This window comes from Antechinus flavipes, chromosome X (genome assembly GCF_016432865.1).
Source record: "Antechinus flavipes isolate AdamAnt ecotype Samford, QLD, Australia chromosome X, AdamAnt_v2, whole genome shotgun sequence".
Taxonomy (NCBI): domain Eukaryota; kingdom Metazoa; phylum Chordata; class Mammalia; order Dasyuromorphia; family Dasyuridae; genus Antechinus; species Antechinus flavipes.
This window is the reverse complement of record NC_067404.1, coordinates 78,473,164-78,492,824: the sequence shown is the minus strand read 5'-3', so window position 1 is coordinate 78,492,824 and position 19,661 is coordinate 78,473,164. Positions and strand designations below refer to the sequence as shown.

Genomic DNA, 19,661 nt, shown 5'->3' with positions numbered 1-19,661 from the left:
CTGTCAGTTTGGGGGGGACCTAACGGCTTCGCCCACCCCTCCTCTCGCTTTTTTATTTTATTGCAAAAGATGGTTATTTGGGTCGGGATATGTTTGGAAATGAAGGTGATGTAAAAACAAAAGACAGCAATTATTATTATTATTTTTTTTTTATTAAGCAATTCCGAGCTACCTTTCTGTGTGTGACTGAGGGAGGGAGGAACTCAGCCAAGTCTTAGCCCTTTTCAGAAAAGGGGGCTCCTTGGGTAATTTTGGCCATCTCCCCCTTGCCCTGGGGCTGGGGGCTAGGCTCTTAGCTGAGTCTGCGGCTTAAAAAAAGTCCTGGTGGTCCCTACTCCCCAAGGTTCCTTTTTCTAAGTCCTCCATCTATCTGCCTTGCCCCTAGTCACGTCCCTGTCCCCCTCCTTCATGGCTGCTCTGCAGTAAAATTTTTTTTTTCATTGCCTCCATCTCCCCGCACTAAAGCACTGAGCCCAGAGCTTTAGTGGGGAGGAGGGGGGAAAGAGAGAGAGGAAAGTCGTAAATACTGCCCCCTAAGACCCCCAAAGTTGAGGGGCGATGGGGGAGATGAAGCTCACCTCTCCCCACTATCCTGCCAGCGCGGGCGGGGCTGGGTGGCTCCTCTGAGGTGCCCTCCCCCCAGGGGGCTCCAGACACCAAAGGGTTAAGTGGCCCCGCCTTCCCACCCCCACCAAGTGTTTGCGTCTTTGCTTGCGCGGGCTCGCGGCTGTTGAAATAGACTGCGGCGCTCGGAGCGCGCCAATCCCTCTGCCGTCGTTCCTTCCCTTCCCTTCCCTTCCCTTCCCTTCCCGTCGGCGGAGCTCTCCCGCTCCGCCGACACCTCTTCCACCTCTGCCTGCCGCAGTCCTTGCGGCAGGCAGCCCACCTGCCTGCCTTCGGGCAGGCGCTCTCCCAGCTCCCGGCTCCGCGCTCGCGGGGCTGGGAGACCTTCTCCCGAGCCGCCGTCCCGCCCGCTCCGACGCGCCCCGACCGCCCGGGACTCCAGAGCATCCCGTCCGCTCCGCAGACCGTGCGCTTCGCTCCAGGTAGGTGGTATGGGGATGCGCGGCAGTCGCCGCTCCCCGAAATGGAGCCCGAGAGGTGAGCGGGCGTCCAAGTACACATCCCCTGCCCTTCCCGAACATTAGCTCAGAACACGGCTCACGGACTCGGGGGATGGCTCCAGGGGACACCGAGACTGGGAGAGCAAGGAAAAGGCGAGGCGAGGCGAGCCCCGGGGACGGCCAGCTCCTTCTGGCTCCGTCCTGTTCCGGGAGGTCCCCGGAGACCTGTTGCGCTTTGCCCGGGCATAGAGGATTGGGGAGGACGGGAGGCGTATGCCAAGGAAACCGAACTGTTAGCGAAAAATCGAAGCTCCCCGGGGCTTGCCAGCCAGTCTTCTACCACTGGGAATGGGAAATAGCGAATGATAGCGGACCAAAGCGCGGGAAGCTTTGCGCACCCGCCGGAGGAGCGGCCACGGCTTCCGGGAAATCTCGGGAGACCAGCCGCGGGGAGACTGGGCGCACCCGCAGGGAATGGCGGAGCCGGGCTTTAGTGCCCTCTTAGAATAAGCTGCGGGCACGGCAGCGCTCGCTGTAGCCAACAAGTGTTTCCCCAGCCCGACCGCGCTCGCAGCCCGCCTTGGCCACCTGTTCTTCGGGCAGTGGCGGCTGATTGCGCGGGCTGCCCCGGGGCGCTTCATGATTTCAAAGCGGGACCCCAAAGCCCAAGTGCGCCCCAGACACGTAGGCACACACTCGCTCGGAGAAACCTCGCTCGGGGAGCCGAGCCTTCGCTCCGATCGCAAATCCCCGGCTCGCCAAGCTTTGCGTTCTTGGCGCAGCCACGGCAGCCGGCGACTTGCGATCCCAAGCCTTGCCTTGGGCTCGGCTTAGGAGCGAGCGGATTCGGATTTCGGGGAGCCCTTAAGCTCCCCGAAATCTCCGCAAAAAAAGCCAACTCCGAGCCCCCCGTCGGCGCCAAAGGGGAGGCGAGCGGAGCGCGGGACCGAAACGCGCTGAAGACGTTCCCTGCAGGTAAGCAGATGCGCGGTCAATTACACAGAAACACACTCGGTAGGCACACGCACACTTGTAGGGTTCTGAAACGTCGTCAATATCGGCCACCTTCCCGGTGAGGTCCTTGCAGCCCCCAAGGAGCAGCCTTTGAGATTGAAAAAAATAAGAATAATTAAATAAAAAAATAATTAGGCATCGGCTCTCCTTAGGGCGCTGCAAAACGACACGTTCGGGAAAGACAGGGCTCGGAAGGGGCTCCTCTCAGCCCCCCTTCTCGAGCAGGGTCCCTGAACAAAAGCGGCTGCAGCTCACTAGCTGGCCCCCAGCCGAAAAAGCCGCAGCGCCGCGCGGCAGGAACGGCCGAGCCGCCCGAAACGGCTACAGGTGGGGGGTTGTTTATTACTGCCAAATGAGCAGTTGGGGAGGGCTGCGGGGTGGGGGCGGGGGCGGGGGCGGGGGCGGCCAGTCCATGTCTGGCCACTCGGCCTTGGGACTGCGCTGCTGCCTCTCCCCATTTCCAAAGGCTGGCAGACTCTGTCTCATAAGCTGGCCGGGGAGCAGGTAACTGGCTTAGAGCCAGGGATGGCTAATTAGTGTGCGTGGGAATGCGGGCTTCTAAATCCCCCACACACACCTCATTCCCCCTCCTCCTCAATGCCCCCACCCCATTCTCGCCCTCCCCATCCCACTCCCCTGCCCCTCTGTCCCTACTTCCTCGCTCCATTCCCCGTCTTCCCTATTCCCTCCTTTCCTCCCCTCCTCCCTTCTCCCCCTCCCTGTTGTTCCCCACCTTGCCCAAGCCCCCACCCGACTCTTCTCTTTCTCCCTCCCGCACTCCTCATCCTGTCCATTTCTCCACCCCCGCCCCACTCTCGCCCTCCTCCCAGCTCCTCCATTCCATTCCCCATACTGTCCGTGACCCCACCCCATTCCCCCACCCTTCTCCCTAACCCTCCCTTCTCCCTATTCCCCTACTCACTCTTCCCTTTATCTCTTCTCCCTCTCTCCCCTCTTCCCCATTCCTCATTTCTCCGGCCCCACCCCACTCTTCCCCTTTCTCCCATACTCTTCCTACCCACTCTCCCCTCCTACGTACTTCTTCCCTTTTCCCCACTCCTCATCCTGCCTCTCTCCTGCTCCCCAGCCTATTCCCCCACCCCACATCCTCCTCCTCACCTCTTCTTTCCACTCCCCATCCTCCCCATCCCTCTGCCCACCGCCCCTCCTCTCCAGTCTTCCCCATCCTTCACCCCACTCCTCATCCTGTACATTTCTCAACCTCCTCACACCACTCTCTCCCTCCTCCCAATTCTTCTATCCCACTCCCCATCCTGACCATGACCACATCCTACTTCCCTGCTCTCACCAACTTCCCTTTTTTCCCTACCTCCTCCTCTCCTCCCCTCCCCTCTTCTCCCCTTTCCCTACTACCCCTCCTTTCCTTTCCCCTTCTCATCCACCTCTCCCCTTTTCCTTCCTCCCCATCCTGCCCATTCTTCTTTCACCCCACACACTTCCCCCTCTTTCTCACTGTCCCCTCTCCACTATCTCCACTCCCCACAACCTATTGCCCTGCTTCCCACCTCCCTATCCCACTACCCCAAGTGGACAGTTCTTCACCCCCATCCTACTTTCCCCATCTTCCCCAATCCTACTCCCACTTCCCATCCTGCCCATTTCTTCACATCCCACTTCCCCCCATCCTCCCCACTATCCCTGCTCTCTACTCTCCTCCTACTTGCTCTTCCATCCCACTCCCCAACCTGCCCACTCCTCAACTTCCCAGCCTACTCTTCCACCCCACCTCTTTCTCTGCTCCCCACTCTTATACTCACTCCCCATTCTTCATCCTGCCTCTCTCCAACCCCCCCTCACTTCCACTTCCTATCTTGTCCACTCTGTCCCTTCTCTGTGCCCCCCCATTTTTCCCATTTATGCATTTCCTCAACTTCTCCCCTCCTCCTCTTCAGTCCTCCACCCCCTCCCCATCCTGCCCATTTCTCTACCTCCACTTTGCTCCTCTTCACTCCTCCCCTGTTTCTCATTTCCCCACCCCATCCTGCCCATTTCTCCACTTCCCATCCTATCCATTCCTTGGACCCCCAGCTTACTTTCTCTCTTTTTCCTACTGCCCCCCCACTCCTCCTCCCCCACTCCCTATTGTGCCCATTTCTCCACCCCTTACTTTGTCCCTCCTCTTCACTTCTCCCCTGCTCCCCATTCCTCATCCTGCCCATTTCTCCACCCTCGACTTTACCCCTCCTCTCCACTCCTTCCCCTACTCCCTATCCTAACCATTTCTTTGCCCCTCCTTTTCACTTCTCCCCTCTTCCCACCCCATTCCCCATCTTGCCCATTTCTCCATCCTCTACTTTGCCCGCCTCTCCCCTTCTCCCCCCATTCCCTATCCTGCCCATTTTTCCACCCCCCACATATTGCCCCTCCTCCTCATTCCCCATTCTACCCATTCCTCGGACCTCCACCCTACTTTCCCCTTTTTACCTACTGCCCCTCCTCTAGTTCACATCATTCCCCATCCTGCCCATTTCTCCACCCCCCAACTTTGCCCATCCTCTCCATTCCTCCCCTCCCCTACCCCATTTTGCCCATTTCTCCGACCCATTTTCTACCCATTCCTGGGACCCCCACCCTACTTTTCCCTTCCTTCCTATTGCCTTTCCTCTCCAATCCTCCGCTGGTCCTCATTCTATTCATCCTGCCCACTCCACCTGACCCCACCTCACTCTTACTCCCCAAATCTTGTCCCCTCCGCCCTCCTCTCTGCTCCTCTATCTTGCCATTTCTACACCGATCTCTCCCCTCCTGCCTTATTTCCCACTCCCCCACCCCACACACCCACTCTACTTTTCCCCTTCTTCCCATTAAAGGAAGTGCTCCCCGCTTCTCTACCCCATCCTGCCCATTTCTCCACCTCATGCTTCACCTCACTCCCCTTGCTCCCACCCTCACCCCACTTCCCCCTCCTTCCCACTGTCCCTCCCCTCTCTCACCCCTACTGCTCTGCCCCCCAGCCTACCCCCACTCCTACTCCACTCCTCCACTAGTCCCCACCCTTCACTCCTCATCCTGCCCATTTCTTCACCCCACCCCACTTCCATCCTCCCTACTATCCCTGCTCTCCACTTCTTACCTCTACCCCACTACTCATACTGCCCATTCCCCTGACCCCACCTCATTCTCACTCCTCATTCCCATTTCTTTTCTTGTCTACTCTTCCCCTCCTCCCTGTTCCCCCATCCTGCCCATTTCTGGGCCCTACCCCATTTGTCCCTTCCTCTCCACTCTTCCCCTGCTCCCCACTCCCCATCCCATCCTGCCCACTCCCCCACCCACTCTCCATCTTGTCCATTTCTTCCTTCTTCTCCTCTCTACCCTACTCCTCATTCTGCCCACTCCCTTGCCCCCAGTCAACTCCTGCACCCCATCCCACTCCCTATTTTGTCCATTTTCCCCACCCCATCCTTTCCCTCCTTCCCACTGCCCCTCCTGTTCATCACTCCCCTCTCATTCATTTCTCATCCTGTCCATTCCCCTGTCCCCCAGCTTTTTCTCTCCCTCATCTCCCTCCTCCCCTTCTCCCTTCTTTCACCCACTCTCCTTCATGTCCACTTCCCCCTTTTCCTTTCCACCCCTTTCCCCATCCATTCCATTCCTCTACCCCCACCCCACTTCTCTCCACTTCCCCACTACCCTTATTAATCCTCCTCTCCACTCATCCTCTCTTCTCTGCTCCTCCGCCTTACTCCCCATTCTGTCCAGTCCTCTGTCCCTCACCCCTGCCACCACCCACTGCTCACCACTCACCCCAATTCTTATCTTGCCCACTTCTCTCCATCTTGCCCATTTTCAGCCCCCAGACCACTGTCCTCCTTCTCCCCATTCCCCTCTTTGTCCACTCCCTCACTTCCTACCCCCATCCTCCTTCCTCACCCCAATCCCCCCAATCCCCCTCCCTACTCCCCACCCTCACTTCTTATCCTGTCCATTTTCCCCCTCTTCCCCTACCCTGCCCCTTCCTCTTCACTGCCCTATCCCATTCTCCATCCTTCCCACTTCTCCCCTCTTCCTCACTTCCCATCCTGCGGGTTCCTCTGCCCCCTACCCCACTTCCCATCTTGCCATATTTACCCCTTCCTTCCCATTCCCTATCCTGGCAACTTTCCCAGACCTCCACCCCACTTCCTTCCCCCTGCTTTGGATCAACCCCCCACCATGGGCCCATCGCAGACACAGATTAGTGGGATGGAAAAGTTAGGTGTGTACGTACACACACACACGCACACACACACTCAATGTTCTGAGGCGGGACTAACTAAGTCTGACATAGGGGGGAGGGGGGCAGAGGGGAGGGGATGGAGAAGCTGACACTTTCGGGCTGCAGCAGAGCGATTGGGCTACAAGGGGCAAAGGCCAGCCTCTAGCGTGGGACTGGGCTTGGGGTGTGCACGGTTCTGGCGACTCCAGTGTCCCAGAAGGGACGTTGCACCCAAAGGAAGCCAGGGTCGGCCGGGCTTCTAGGATGCAATCATCTGGAGTATACAAAGAGTCCCTGAAGTGGGTCCGAGCCCAGTAAATGTGATCGGTGGCTCTTGGGATTTGGTATTCGGGAAAGCACATGTCCATGGCACCACGCGCGGCACTGTGCCACCAGTGAGGCAACTGAAGCTTGAGGGGCAGGGGGGCAGGATGAGGCCCTCCGGTGAAATGTGAGAGAACACTTAGGGGGGCTTAGGGGCTGCTCTGAGGAGGGGTGGGAGGCTTCAGCATCTTGGACTTGGCTTTGGTTTGCATTTTTCCGGCACCGCATCTCTAAGGACCCGTTTAGCATCCCGGAGCTGCTGTACACACACTGACCCGGGGCTTCTTCCTTAGTGGGGTGCGAAAACAGGCAGAGGGCGCTAACCCCAGGCTTCTCCAACCCTGCCATTTGGAGGGTCGTGATCTCTGGGGCTTCCTAACCGGGAGCTTTGAGCCCTCTGCAGGGGCCGACCCTGGCCACCAGACAGCCTCGGAGGGAGGGAAATGGCAGCTGTGAAATCCTCAGGACCTTGCCCTCTCTCCTTCCCATTTTTACCACTTTTGGGGGGTTTTGTTTGTTTGCTTTTAGTTAACCTTGAAAATGAAGCTCCAGTTCCCCCGGCCTTCAGACTCCTGGGGGCATTTGGGAGGGGCACGCATCTTAGGGCCCCTCTCCCATAGAGTGAAGGCTGGCTTTAGACTATTGAAGACGGGCTCTAATTTAACCCAAACTGGGCCAGTGCAATCCCGTCCACCCCCTTCGCTTGCAAAAACGGGGCTCGCCTTTGGCTTCTTTGCTGCTGGTGGGCTGCTCCTGTAGCCTGGGAGCTCCTGTTTGGGGTGGAGCGGATTGATGGGGAGCTGTCCCAGGCTGCCGCACTTTCCCTGATCCGGGGAACAAGAGCAGAAGTATTCCTGTCAGTCATTATTTCCATGCGGGGTCTCCCCTCACACCAGCTGCATGGGGCCCTCGGGGCTCCCTGCTCAGACTCGAGCCCCGGGGGTGCCCCCCTCCCCCTCTCCCCCACCCTCCCCACCCCGCACTTTGCAGGAAGCTGCTGCTGAAGGGAGCTAGCAGGAGTCTCCTCAGCCCTTTTCGATCTGTACAGACCCACACTTTGGGGAAAGCTTACATTTTTTTTTTCTTTTTTAAATGCCCTTTTAAAAAATAAGTCACAGTCAACTCCAGGACAGGCTTTCACATATAATGCATAGAACAGGTTTATTTAGCTAAAATCAGGCCAGAATCCTATACTGTTTCCCTCCACAGCTTTTAAAAATCAATTTATTCATGTCCTGTCCTCCAGAAAAAAAACAAACACGCAAACCTGAGGGTGTCTTTGAGACCCTCCGAAATTAGAGAAACGTGCTTGGCCCCCAGACTCGGACTTGCTTCTCTGGGCGGGACAGTCAGCTCCACCCCAGGGGTTGCCTAGAATTCCCCGGGATCCAGATTTGCCTTGGACCGACTCACAGCAAAGAGACCAAAGGTCCGGTTTTCCTCCCCTCAAATGCCAGGTTGGAGGGTCGTGGCAGGTTTTCTTAGCAATATCACGGGGGCATAAAAATTGGTGCAAAATCATTCCCAAATCCCTATTGATCCCAGAGTAGCAGTGTGGCTCCCCAGGCTCGGGCTCGGGTCCGCTACCTCAGATTCAAGGTCCCTTAGAAATCCATCCTTTCCCCAAAGCAGGAAATGGAAGGTTTGGGGAGTTCTTGTGCTGGTTCTCCCTTTCCTTTGTTCAGGGTCATTAAGATCTCGAGGTCATTTGACCCCAGTGGTAATGAATTTATCACTCTTAAACTGTTTTTTTTTTTTAAGAGTCCAGTCTTTTGTAAAAAATCTGCCCCTCCCTCCCACCCTCCTCTCTGAGAAAAGGGAAGTAGGACTCCTAAGTGTCATTAGGACCAAGATGTCTCGCTCCCATACTGAGAGCAGATTTTCAGAGGTGGCAGGAGGTTGAGAACACCTGAAGGGCAGGGAAGCAGGAGGGCAGGGGAAGTTAGCAAGGGATGGAGAAAGGCTTAGAAAACCATTTCCTTTTTTTTTTCTGAGGCAAGTGGGGTTAAGTGACTTCCCAGGGTCACACAGCCAGGAAGGGTTAAGTGTCTGAGATCAGATTTGAACTCAGGCCTTCCTGACTTCAGGGCTGGTGCTCTATGCACTGCCCCTCCTAGTTGCCCCTAGAAAACCATTTCCAACAGACGCCACAGGGAGCACTGAAACAACAGAGGCATAGTTCTTCATCAAAATGGTCTTTCCTTTCTCTGGCCCTCCCTGCCAAGACACCCCATGCATTTGGAAAGCATTGGGGGTTTGTTCTGAGCTTCCAGGGCCCATTTTCTTGTCAGGTGTCCCCTCCCCAGGATTTGCTTGGCACCTCTCTGGTTAATTCCCCATAATCAGTTGCAGATTACACTTTCGTATTTATACCATCACACCCTCCACCCCACCAGGACAGGCATTGGGTCTAATTTGATGCAAAGTGTTCCTTGTGTTTTTCTTCCCCAACCCCATCCTGCGTGTAACACAAGACCAGGCACACTGCGGGTGTTTAATAAACATTTACTCTTGCGGCTGCTGTTGTTATTATTTCTGTGTGCGTCTCCCACTGTACCGTGACTTTCTTTGAAGGCAGCTCTAGGCTCCTGCCTGCATATACCATGGCTTCTACATCCAACAAAACCAGACTCCACGGACCTCTGTTTCCCCTTGAACCTTTTCCGTTGCTTCTCAGGGAAAGAGCAAGCTCAATTCTGAGGGGGCAAAATGGGCACTGATTTTACGTGACAATGAGACATTGTCTTCCTGTCATAGGGTGATAGTTAAGATCTTAGGATTTTTTTTCTATCTCCTAAGAAATTTCTCGTTAAAAGATTTCCTCTCTCTCCTCCATTCCCTCTCCCCTCCTGTTACATTAGACTTTTACAAAATGGCTGAAGAAAATGTTGGCATTGATTATGCTCTTTAACCTTGCTTAGACACACAACAGTTGTCAGTTTGTTGGTTTTCCAGCTCTCCGAGCTTTTGGTCATTGTTGTTGCTCTCATCAGGGGCTGTGACTGCTGGGTAAGAATCCATCGAAGCTAGGTGCCGCATTGCAGATGCCAGTGCAGATGCCAGTAACATCTGCTCCACTAGGGGGCTTGGTTGGCAGAGCCTTCACGGCCCCCCCTCTCCCTGAACCCCACCCCCTAGACTGCGGCAAAATTTTCTCTGTCGTTGACCAATGGAGAGCTATGGAGACTCCATTTTACCCACTTCTGAAGAGCTTAGTCTTTCAGCCCAGCCACTCCCCATCTCGTGCTGGGATTGGGCAAAATAGGACAAAGTATATACTGTGTGAGTCCAAGCCAATGCCCGTCTATCCAGGGTCCCAGCTTAAGTCGCCACGGCCATCATCCCAACTTTTCACAGCAAACTCATCTCATTTATAGCTGTCTCTCCTCAAGAGCACACACACACACACACACACACACGTACAACCTGCACACATCCAACATCCATCGACATGCCATGCCCAAGAACAACTACTGTACTCATCTCACTAAGGCAGGGGCCTCGAGACTAATGGCATTAACTGGGCTGACCCCTGCAAGTCCCACTCACATCGCAAGTTCTGAAACACTCTCATGTATAACCCCCAACCTTGCTGCTGTGGTTTGAAAAGAGCTGAATTATTTTCTCATGCCAAAGGCTCTTCCCGAGGCACCTGCCACTGGAGCAAAAGAGCATGATAGCAAAGATCCCGAGTACAGCCAGCTTTAAGGGGGCATGCCTTCCCATGACCCATCTCTGGGACAAAATGGAAACTTATTAATAGGAGGATGATACATTGAGCAATATCTTATTGGCCACTAATAGTTTATTGTAAATTAATTTATCAGACTCAGTCCAATCATGTAGCAGGAACCTGGATCACCAGAAAGGTAAGTTTTGAGAGAAGGTGATTAGGTAGATTCTTCCTTGTTAGGGAATGATTGTGGGGAAAGGGCTATACCCAAAACAGAATGAAAGTGGGAGAAAGACCTAATCCAGGTAAAGGAACGCCACATTTGATTTCATTTCCTGCTTTCCAAAGCTCTTCTCTGGCAGACCTGAGCAGCCTGGAATCAGTGTTTTTATCACCTCTACAGAGGTGTAGAAAATTGAACAGGCCCAGGGCTAAAGCTGCTTAAGTGTCCTATGGTGCCTCAATGGGGCAGAGTTGCCAAGGAGTCACAGTGACCTAGCTCCAAATCCTGCCTTAACATACTTGTAGCTGTTTGACCTTGAAAAAGTCATTTGAGCACTTTAAGCCTCAGTTTCCAAATCTGTAAAATGGGGGATGATAATAGCCCCTGACTCATGGAATCATTGTGAGGATCAAATTAAGTAGTGTATGGAAAGTGCTTTATAAGCCTTAAATCCATATAGAAGATGGAATTATCACTATTATTATTTTATGATACCAAGGTATCTAAAGTACTCTGAGGAGCCCGTTGACCTGTTCAGCCTCTGAGCCTCATACCCCCATCAGGATACAGGGAGGTTCTGAAGGGCAAAAGCTGATGCTAAAAATAAACTTTGCTGTGGGCTACCTGCCCATCAGAGTGATTTCTATTTCTTAAAGATGATCTAGGTTTAAAAAAAAAAAAAAAGCACAAAAAGAGAGTCTAATGAAAAAGACTATGGAGTGAAGCCTGTTGGTAATTGGGGCACACTTTTGGCTCCAGGGCCCTCCACTGCCCGTGCTTGCCAAAGGCAGAGCCATTTCTCTGCTGACCACCCCTAGTGCTGCCTAGTTTATGGAGCCCTGCTGCCGTCACGGTGAGCCAGGAGCCTTACCATTTGGCCCCATTGGGCAGATGAGCTGAGTGACTTGTAGCTTAATCCCTTTGACTATGACAGTGGCTTTTATGACAGCCACTCTGTGGGGCCTTTTTCTCAGCTTTTACAATCTAGTCGGTCACACACTGGATGTCCTTATCCCATTTCCAGTGTCGATAATTTTGGCATCTGGTCACCTAAAACTTTATCATTTACTCAGTTGCTGAGGACTAAGAGCCAAGGGCAAGCTGCATGCTTTTCCCCCCTAACACCGCCCCACACCCTGACAACCTTAAGGTTCCATTGCTTTGCCTTATAGTTTTGATCTAAAAGGCATAAGGAAATAGTAAACACTGAGTTTAAATATTGACTCGGTGATTTATTACCTGCATGACCATGTGTGTGAGGTCTCTCTTGGCCTCAGTTTCCCCATCTGGGGATAAAAACATCAGCCTAAATGCCCTCTCCAGTCCTTTCTGGCTCTAGATAATAACTCATATTTGTAGAATGCTTTAAGATTGGCCAAGTATTTTGTGTTACTTCCTCAGATCCTCTGGACAACCCTGGGAGTTAAGTGCTCACTTTATATCTTCACTTTACAGATGAGGAAACTGAGGCTGAGGGAGGTAAAAGCACTCACCCAGAGCCACACAGCTTGCTAGTACGTACCTGAGGCAGAATTTTCAACTCGGCTCTTGCTGCCTCCAAGTCCAGGGTTCTATCCAAAGTGCCACCTAGCTGCCCACTAAGGATCCCATAATTAGTAGAGAATTCCCGGCAAAAATTGGGTCTCTGATTTTACCGTGGGCATTTAAAGTGTCCGTGGGCAGAAGGGGAAATAAGAAAGCCCAGTGTAAAAACACTTAGAATCCCCAAGCCCTCAATTCCAATCCCATCTCTGAGGTTTACTAGATATGTGACCCCAGGCAAATCCCTCACTGATTAAAGAAACCAGAATAGCCTTAGAAAGGAGAAGGAACCCGGCCAAGCTTCTAGAGGGGCTGGAAGAGCCTGGACCGGAGCTTACTTACTCTCTGACCGTCCAGTGCTTTTGAAGGTTTTGGTGTTTGCCAATCCTTCAGTGACTTTTCGGTAGGCATAGGAATCATGTCTAGTACTTTGAACCCGGGACCTTCTAATCCATTGCGGGTCTCTTTTACCTATTAGTAACCATGTGACCCAGATTTTGCAATATGATCCCCATTGCAAGAAAAGAAAGTTAGATTTGAATGAGACTTTGACAAAGTAACCGTCTGTTAGCAGATGGGGATTTTGTTTCGGCAATATGGCTACTTTGTTAGTCTCTGGCCATGCTGAATGCTGTCATCTCTGAGTCAGCCACGAGGGGGCGATGCCATATGAATTTGAAAGAGACAAGCATCTGGTCCATAAAGGATTAATGGGCTGAAATCTGGGCCTCCTGGCACCCCTAGCTCACATTGCACCCCAGAAATGATGTTACCTATTGATATCTTAAATCTGTCTTGTTAGCAGTGGCTTAACATGTTACCTTTGCTAAGTACCATAATTCTATTTTAGCAGGAACCTTCTGGAGACTGTGTCTCATCTAAAAGGAAGGACTTGAATGGTTGGCTCTCAGAACCTTAGTAGGCTATAGAAGGATAGATCCATGATGGGATGGCCTGTTACCTGCCAAATCACACTTCCATAGGCACCTCCACTATCTTCTTAATTGTCTTAATAGGAATAAAATATCCACTAGCTCCTTAAAACTCTGCATAAATTGCAATCTGGATATGCTCTATGGAGAGAGGAGCTATGGCATAGTGGACAGATGGATGGTTTTGAAAATAGTAAAAAAAAAAATAGAAAACAGAAATAGTAAAAACAAAAAAAAATAGTAAAAGCTGAGTTAAAGTCCTCCCTGTAGCACATACATTTCCTCTGTCAGATTCCCAGGCAGTCTTCCAAGAATTTCCACTCTAGGGGCTCCTATACCTATGAAAGCACAAATCCAACCTGCTCTCATGTCCCTTTCTACTTCACCTTATCCCCACCTACTTAGTCCATTCCTCTGAGGCCAGGGATCAACTGAAACATCTTGCCTAAAAAATAATAATCCCAGGTAGTTGGAATTGGTCTGGAAGTCATCAACCACCTAAGGCAGGACCTTGATCCATCCCAAATAAAGAAATTTGCTCATGTTGGGGAGTACCAGTTAGGGACTAGTGTTCATTTGGGCCATTTGGGTGCTGAAAAAGGCAGCGAGTTCATCAAATGGATCTAGACTGCCTCTTCTTCTCCCCTCCCATCCTTGGCCTGATGAGGACACAAGCTGGGACCGACTCAGAGAGGATGTTTCTTCTCAAGTCTCCACCAAGGCAGATTTTTTGCAAAATATTGTAGAGCCTTTTTAATTCAATTTAGAAAAATGACTTCTCCTATTTTTGACAGGAAATCCTCAAACTTCGAAGAAACTTGGGTCACAAACACTTGGCTGCCTACCTTTACCAATGTGTCTGTACCCTATGGATAGTAATATGATCAAATAGGGGTTTTGATGGCACACTTCGAGTTTTCACCTTTTGGATTCTGGTTGCCCAGAAGCACTAGGAAAATTCGCAGATTGAGTACTTGCTCTATCCAGAAGCAACTCAAATGTGAGAGAGGGAGACGAGGTCCTGAAAAACACAAAGGAAAAAGAGGAAAAAAGAAAGGTAGCAGAGGCACTTTCTTCCTTCCCATCTTATGAACAGAAATCAACCCCTCTTGCTCTCATTCATCAGTAATCACCTGGAGGTAGAGGGAACCTCTGGCTTTCAGTTTCTTCCTGGGCAGTGTGCCCCCTTTCCTCTATCTCTTGTTTTCTTCTTTATTCTCCTTCCTCCCCACCCACTCCAGGGCCCATTGCCCCCCTCTCAGCCTCTAAATTTCTGTTTCTTTTTGTCTCTTTCCTCATTTTTTTCCTGTCTGTCTCCTTTCCTCATTTTTCTTTCCTCCAACTCCTATACCTCTCTGCCTCTACTTCCTCCTTCTCTTTCTCTCCCTCCTCCCCCTTTACCTTATTGCCTCCTATCTCTCTCTGCTCCCTCCCTTTTCCTCTCTCTACTCTTATTTCTCACCTCTCCCTTCTCTGTCTCAGTCTCTCTGTGTGCCCCCCCCCTCTCTCTCTCTATATATATATGTCTTTCTATTTCTCTGCTTCAGTCTCCCCCTCTCTTCCCCCCTTCCTTTCCTGCCTCCTTCTCTCTCTCCCTTTCTATTTCTCTCTTCCCTCCCTTCTCCTCTCTCTCTCTATCCTTTTTTCCATCCACTCCCCTTTTCTCTGTCTCTTTGTATATGTCTCTCTTTTTCCCTCTCCTTCCCTCTCCCTATTTATTCTGTCTTCTTTCCTCTCAAACCTTCACCTCTGCTGCTCCTCATTCCTTTCTTTCTCTCTCTTCCATCTTTTTTGCCTTTGTTTTCCTCATTCTTTTTCTTCTCTCTTTTTTCTTCTTTCTCTTTTATCTTATCTCCCTATCTCTACCTCCATTTCTCTCCCTACTTCCTATTCTATCTCAGTGTTTCCTCTTCTCCCTTCTTATTTCTCATCTCTTCTTTCCTCTCAAACCTTTACCTCTGCTGCTCCTCCTTTCCTTTCCTTCCTCTCTCTCCCATCTCTTTTTCTCTATTTTTCTCATTCTCTTTCTTTTTCTACTTTCCTCTTTTTTCCTCTTTCTCTTTTCTCTTGTCCCCTATCTCTGTCTCCCTTTCTCTCCCTACTCCCTATTCTTGGTCTTAGTAATGCCCCTCTCCCTTTCTGTTTCTTTTTCCTCTTTCCTTTCTTTTCTTTTTTCCTTCACTGTCCCCTTTTCTTCTTTCCTTTCTCTCTCTCTAACATGTTTCTCCCTTTCCTCCCTTTATTCTCTCTGTCTCTCCTTTTCTCTGTCTCTGTCTGTCTCTGTATATGTGTGTCTCTGTCTCTATTTCTTCTCTCTCCCTGTCTCTCTCTATTTGTCTCTGTTTCTCTCTCTCTTTCTCTCTGTCTCAGTCTTTCTCTGTCTCTCCATCTTCCCACCCTTCCTCTTTCTTTCTCCCCTTCCTCTCTTCCCTTTCCCTTTTTTCTCATCTCTTCTTCCCTCTCAAACCCTCACCTCTGCTGTTCCTCCTTTCCTTTCCTTCCTCTCTCCCATCTCTTTTTCTGTGTTTTTCTCATTCTCTTTCTTTTTCTTCTCTCCTATTTTTCCCTCTCTCTTTTTTTTTTTGTTCCCCTATCTCTGCCTCTATTTCTCTCCCCATTCCTTCTCTCTGGTTCCCCTCTCCCTTTCTCTGTTTCTTTTTCTTCTCTTTTTTTCTCTCCCTTCACTGTCCCCTTTTCTTCTTTCTTTTCCCTTTCTCTAACATGTTTATCCCTTTATTCCCTCTCTCCATTTCTCTCTCTCTATCTCTCTCATCTCTCTCTCTCTCTTTTTTTCTCTGTGTCTCTCTCTGTGTCTCCCTCCTTCCTCTTTCTTTCTCCCAAGTCCTTCCATCTTCCATTCTTCCCTGTCTCGTATGTCTCACCTCTACTAGTCCTCCTTGCCTTTCCTTCCCCCTCTCTCCATCTCTTTTTTGCTTTTTTCTCATTCTCTTTCTTTTTCTTCTCTACTCTTTTTTCCTCTTCCTCTTTCTCTCTCTCTGCCTCCCTTTCTCTCCCTATTTCCTCTCTCTTGTTCCCCTCTCTTTTTCTCTGTTTCTTTTTCTTCTCGTTTTCTTCCTTCACTGTCCCCTTTTCTTTTTTCCTTTTCCTCTCTCTAACATGTATTTCCCCTCCCTCCAGTTATTTTCTCTATTTCTCCTTTTCTCAGTCTCTGTATGTGTCTGTCTGTCTCTATCTCTTTCTCTCTCCCTATATCACTCCCTATCTGTCTTTGTCTTTGTCTGTCTCTCTCATCTCCATCTCTCTGTCTCTTTTCCTCTGTCTCAGTCTCTCTGTGACTCTGTCTCTCCCTTCTTCCCTCCATTCCTCTCTCTTTCTTCCCTTCCTTCCATCTTCTTCTCCTTCCTCTTCCCTATTTCTCGTCTCTTCTTTCCTCTCAAACTCTCACCTCTGCTGTTTGTCCTTTCCTTTCCTTCCCCTTCTCTCTCATATCTTTTTTCTCTATTTTTCTCATTCTTTCTTTTTCTTCTCTCTTCTTTTTTCTTCTTTTAATTTTCTCTTCTCCCCCATCTCTGTCTCCCTTTCTCTCCCTACTCCCTATTCTTAGTCTCAGTGATCCCTCTCTCCCTTTCTCTGTTTCTTTTTCTTCTTTCCTCTCTTTTCTCTCTCTTCCTTCACTGTTCCTTTTTCTTCTTTCCTTCCCCCTCTCTAATATGTTTCTCCCCTTCCGCCCTTTATTCCCTTTTTGTCCCCTTTTCTGTCTCTGTGTGTGTCTGTCTCTGTCTCTCTATCTCTCATCTCTATCTATATCTCTCTCTCTTTTTCTCTCTCTCAGTCTCTCTCTCCCATCTTCCCTCCCTCCCTCTCTCTTTTTCTGCCTCATTTTACAGCTTCCTTTCCTTTCTTTCCTCTATTTCTTGTCTCTTCTTCCCTCTCAAACCCTCACCTCTGCTGTTCCTCCTTTCCTTTCCTTCCCCCTCTCTCCCATCTCTTTTATTTCTATTTTCTCATTCTCTTCCTTTTTCTTCTCTCCTATTTTTCCCTCTTTCTCTTTTTCTCTTGTCCCCCTATCTCTGTCTCCCTTACTCTTCCTATTCTCAGTCTCAGTGATCCCTCTCTCCCTTTCTCTGTTTTTTCTTCTTTCCTCTCTTTTCTCTCTTTTCCTTCACTGTCCCCTGTTCTTCTTTCCTTTCCCTCCTGCCTTTATTCCCTCTGTATCTCCTTTTCTCTGTCTCTGTCTGTCTCTGTCACTATCTCTCTTTTCTCTCTCCCTCTTTGTCCATCTCTCTCTCTCTCTCTCATCTCTACCTCTATCTCTCTTCTTTTCTCTGTTTCTCTCTCCTTCCCTCCCACCTTTCCTCCCTCCTTCTCTATTTCTTCCCTTCCTTCCATCTTCCTTCCCCCCTCTTCCATTTTTCTCATTCTCTTTCTTTTTCTTCTCTCCTCTTTTTCCCTCTTTCTCTTTTTCTCTTGTACCCCTCTCTCTGCCTCCCTTTCTCTCCCCATTCCCCCTCTCTGGTTCCCCTTTCACTTTCTATGTTTTTTCCTTCTTTCCTCTCTCTTCCTTCACTATCCCCTTTTCTTCTTTCCTTTCCCTCTCTTTAACAGGTTTCTCTCCTCCTCCCTTTATTCCCTCTGTCTCTCCTTTTCTCTCTGTCTTTCTCTGTCATTATCTCTCTTTTCTCTTTCCCTCTTTCTTTCCCTGTTTCTCTTTGTCTCTGTCTCTCTCTTTCATCTCTACCTCTATCTCTCTTTCTTTTTCTCTGTCTCTCCCTTCTTTCCTCCCTCCTTCTCTCTTTCTTCCCCTTCTTCCATCTTCCTTCCCCCCTCTTCCATTTCTTTTTCTATATTTTTCTCATTCTCTCTTTCTTCTCTCCTCTTTCTCTTTTCTTTTGTCCCCCTATCTCTGCCTCCCTTTCTCTCTCCATTCTCTCTCTCTGGTTCCCCCCTCCCTTTCTCTGTTTTTTCTTCTTCTCTTCTCTTTTTCCTCTCTCTTCTTTCACTGTCCTCTTTTTTCTTTCCTTTCCTCTCTCTTACACATTTCTCTCCTTCTGCTCTCTTTACTCTCTCTTTTTGCACCTCTCTCTCTCTCTTTATCTATCTCTTTCTCTCTCTTATCTCTCATCTTTCATCTCTCTCTGTCTCTCTTTTGTCTCTGTCTCTCCCTTCCTCTCTCTTTCTCCATCTCCTTCTATCTTCCTCTCCTCCCTTTCCCCCTTTTCTCATCTCTTCTTCCCTCTCAAACCTTCACCTCTGCTGTTCCTCCTTTCCTTTCCTTCCCCTTCTCTCCCATCTCTTTTTCTGTATTTTTCTCATTCTCTTCCTTTTTTCTTCTCTCTTTTTTCCTCTTTCTCTTTTCTCTTGTCCCCCTATCTCTGACTCCCTTTCTCTCCCTACTCCCTATTCTCTGTCTCAGTGATTCCCCCCTCTCTAACACATTTCTCTCCCCTTCCTCTCTTACTCTTTCTTTCTTGCCTCTTTCTGTCTCTTTTTCTCTCTCTTCTTTTCCCGCTCTCTGCCTCACTTCCCTTTCTGTACCTCTCTACATCTCTTCATCTCTATTTCTCCTTTTTGCTTTGTCTATGTCTTTCTTTATCTCTTTCTCTCTCACACTTCTCTGTCCCTCTCTCTCTGTCTCTGTCTCTCTGTCTCTGTCTCTCCCTTCCTCCATCCTCCCCTACCACCCCACCTTGATATTTCTTTTTCTCTTCTTTCTTCCTTCTTTTCCCTCCATCTCTCTCTGCCCCCTTCTTCCCTTTCTTTCCCTCCTCCCATTTTTTTTTGTTTTGGTGCCCCATCTCTCTCATCCCTTTTTCTATTTCTTTGGCTCCATCTCACTGTCCCTCATCTTCTCCTTCCTTTCCCAATTTCTCTTCCTGTCTCATCTTTTTCTGTCTCTGCTTCTCTATTCCCCAATCTGAGGTTTTCTCTCTTTTTCCCTTCTTCCCTCCTTTCTTTCAGCTTTTCTCTTGATGATTCTCACTCTGTCTCTATGTTTCTTGTTCTTCTCTTCTCTTTTGTTCTCTCTTTTCTCTTTTCTTCTCTCATCTCTGGCTGTCCTGCACCCTCCTCCTTTTCTTTTTCTCCCTCCTTCCTCTTTCTGCCTTAATATTCCCTTGTTCTCCACCTCTCCCTCTTCCCCCTTTCTCTCCCCCCTCTTTCCCCCCTCTCTCCTTCCCTCTCTCTCTCCTGCCTCCCCTTCTCTTTCTCTCTCTCCTTCACCTTTCTGCTTCTTTACCCACTTCTCCCTCCCTTTCTCTTTGCCCTTTCTATCTCTGTCTTTCTCTGTGTGTATTTTTTCTTCTCTTTGCCCTCCTTTCTCCCTCTACTCTTTCTCCCCATCACTCTCTCTCCCCCCTTTTTCTCTGGACTTGTGCTCCCCAAGTCTCTTTCTCCCCCAACATGCAGCCTGTATATGGGAGGTCTGATAGAGGTGATTTCTGGTTTTGTCAGTTCTTCTCCAAGACCCTTATTTACAATATCCATGGTTTTAAGTCCCTGAAATACGTATTTTTTTCTCTTTGATTTTGGATTATGGAAATTTATAGGAATTCAGCTAAAGTTTCCAATGCCAGTGTGTCTTAGTTTTAGCTAAGCTTCTTCAAACTCTGTCGCCTAGTTCTGGGGTCCTAACCCATGGGGAATCACCCTCATCATTGTTGTGTCAAAAGAGCCTCATAGTCATTTTTGTCTTGAGTAGACACAGCCGAGC

At 49.9% G+C, this 19,661-nt stretch overlaps 1 protein-coding gene across 1 annotated transcript in view; it reads left to right on the top strand.

The window, feature by feature from the left end:
* The first annotated feature begins 749 nt into the window (after positions 1 to 749).
* The window catches only part of HTR2C (5-hydroxytryptamine receptor 2C), a 169,115-nt gene continuing 150,203 nt past the window's right edge, over positions 750 to 19,661 (top strand). The window contains exon 1 of the mRNA XM_051968230.1: positions 750 to 1,046. The gene's annotated coding sequence lies outside the window, so the exon portion shown is untranslated. The remainder of the gene's footprint in view (positions 1,047 to 19,661) is intronic.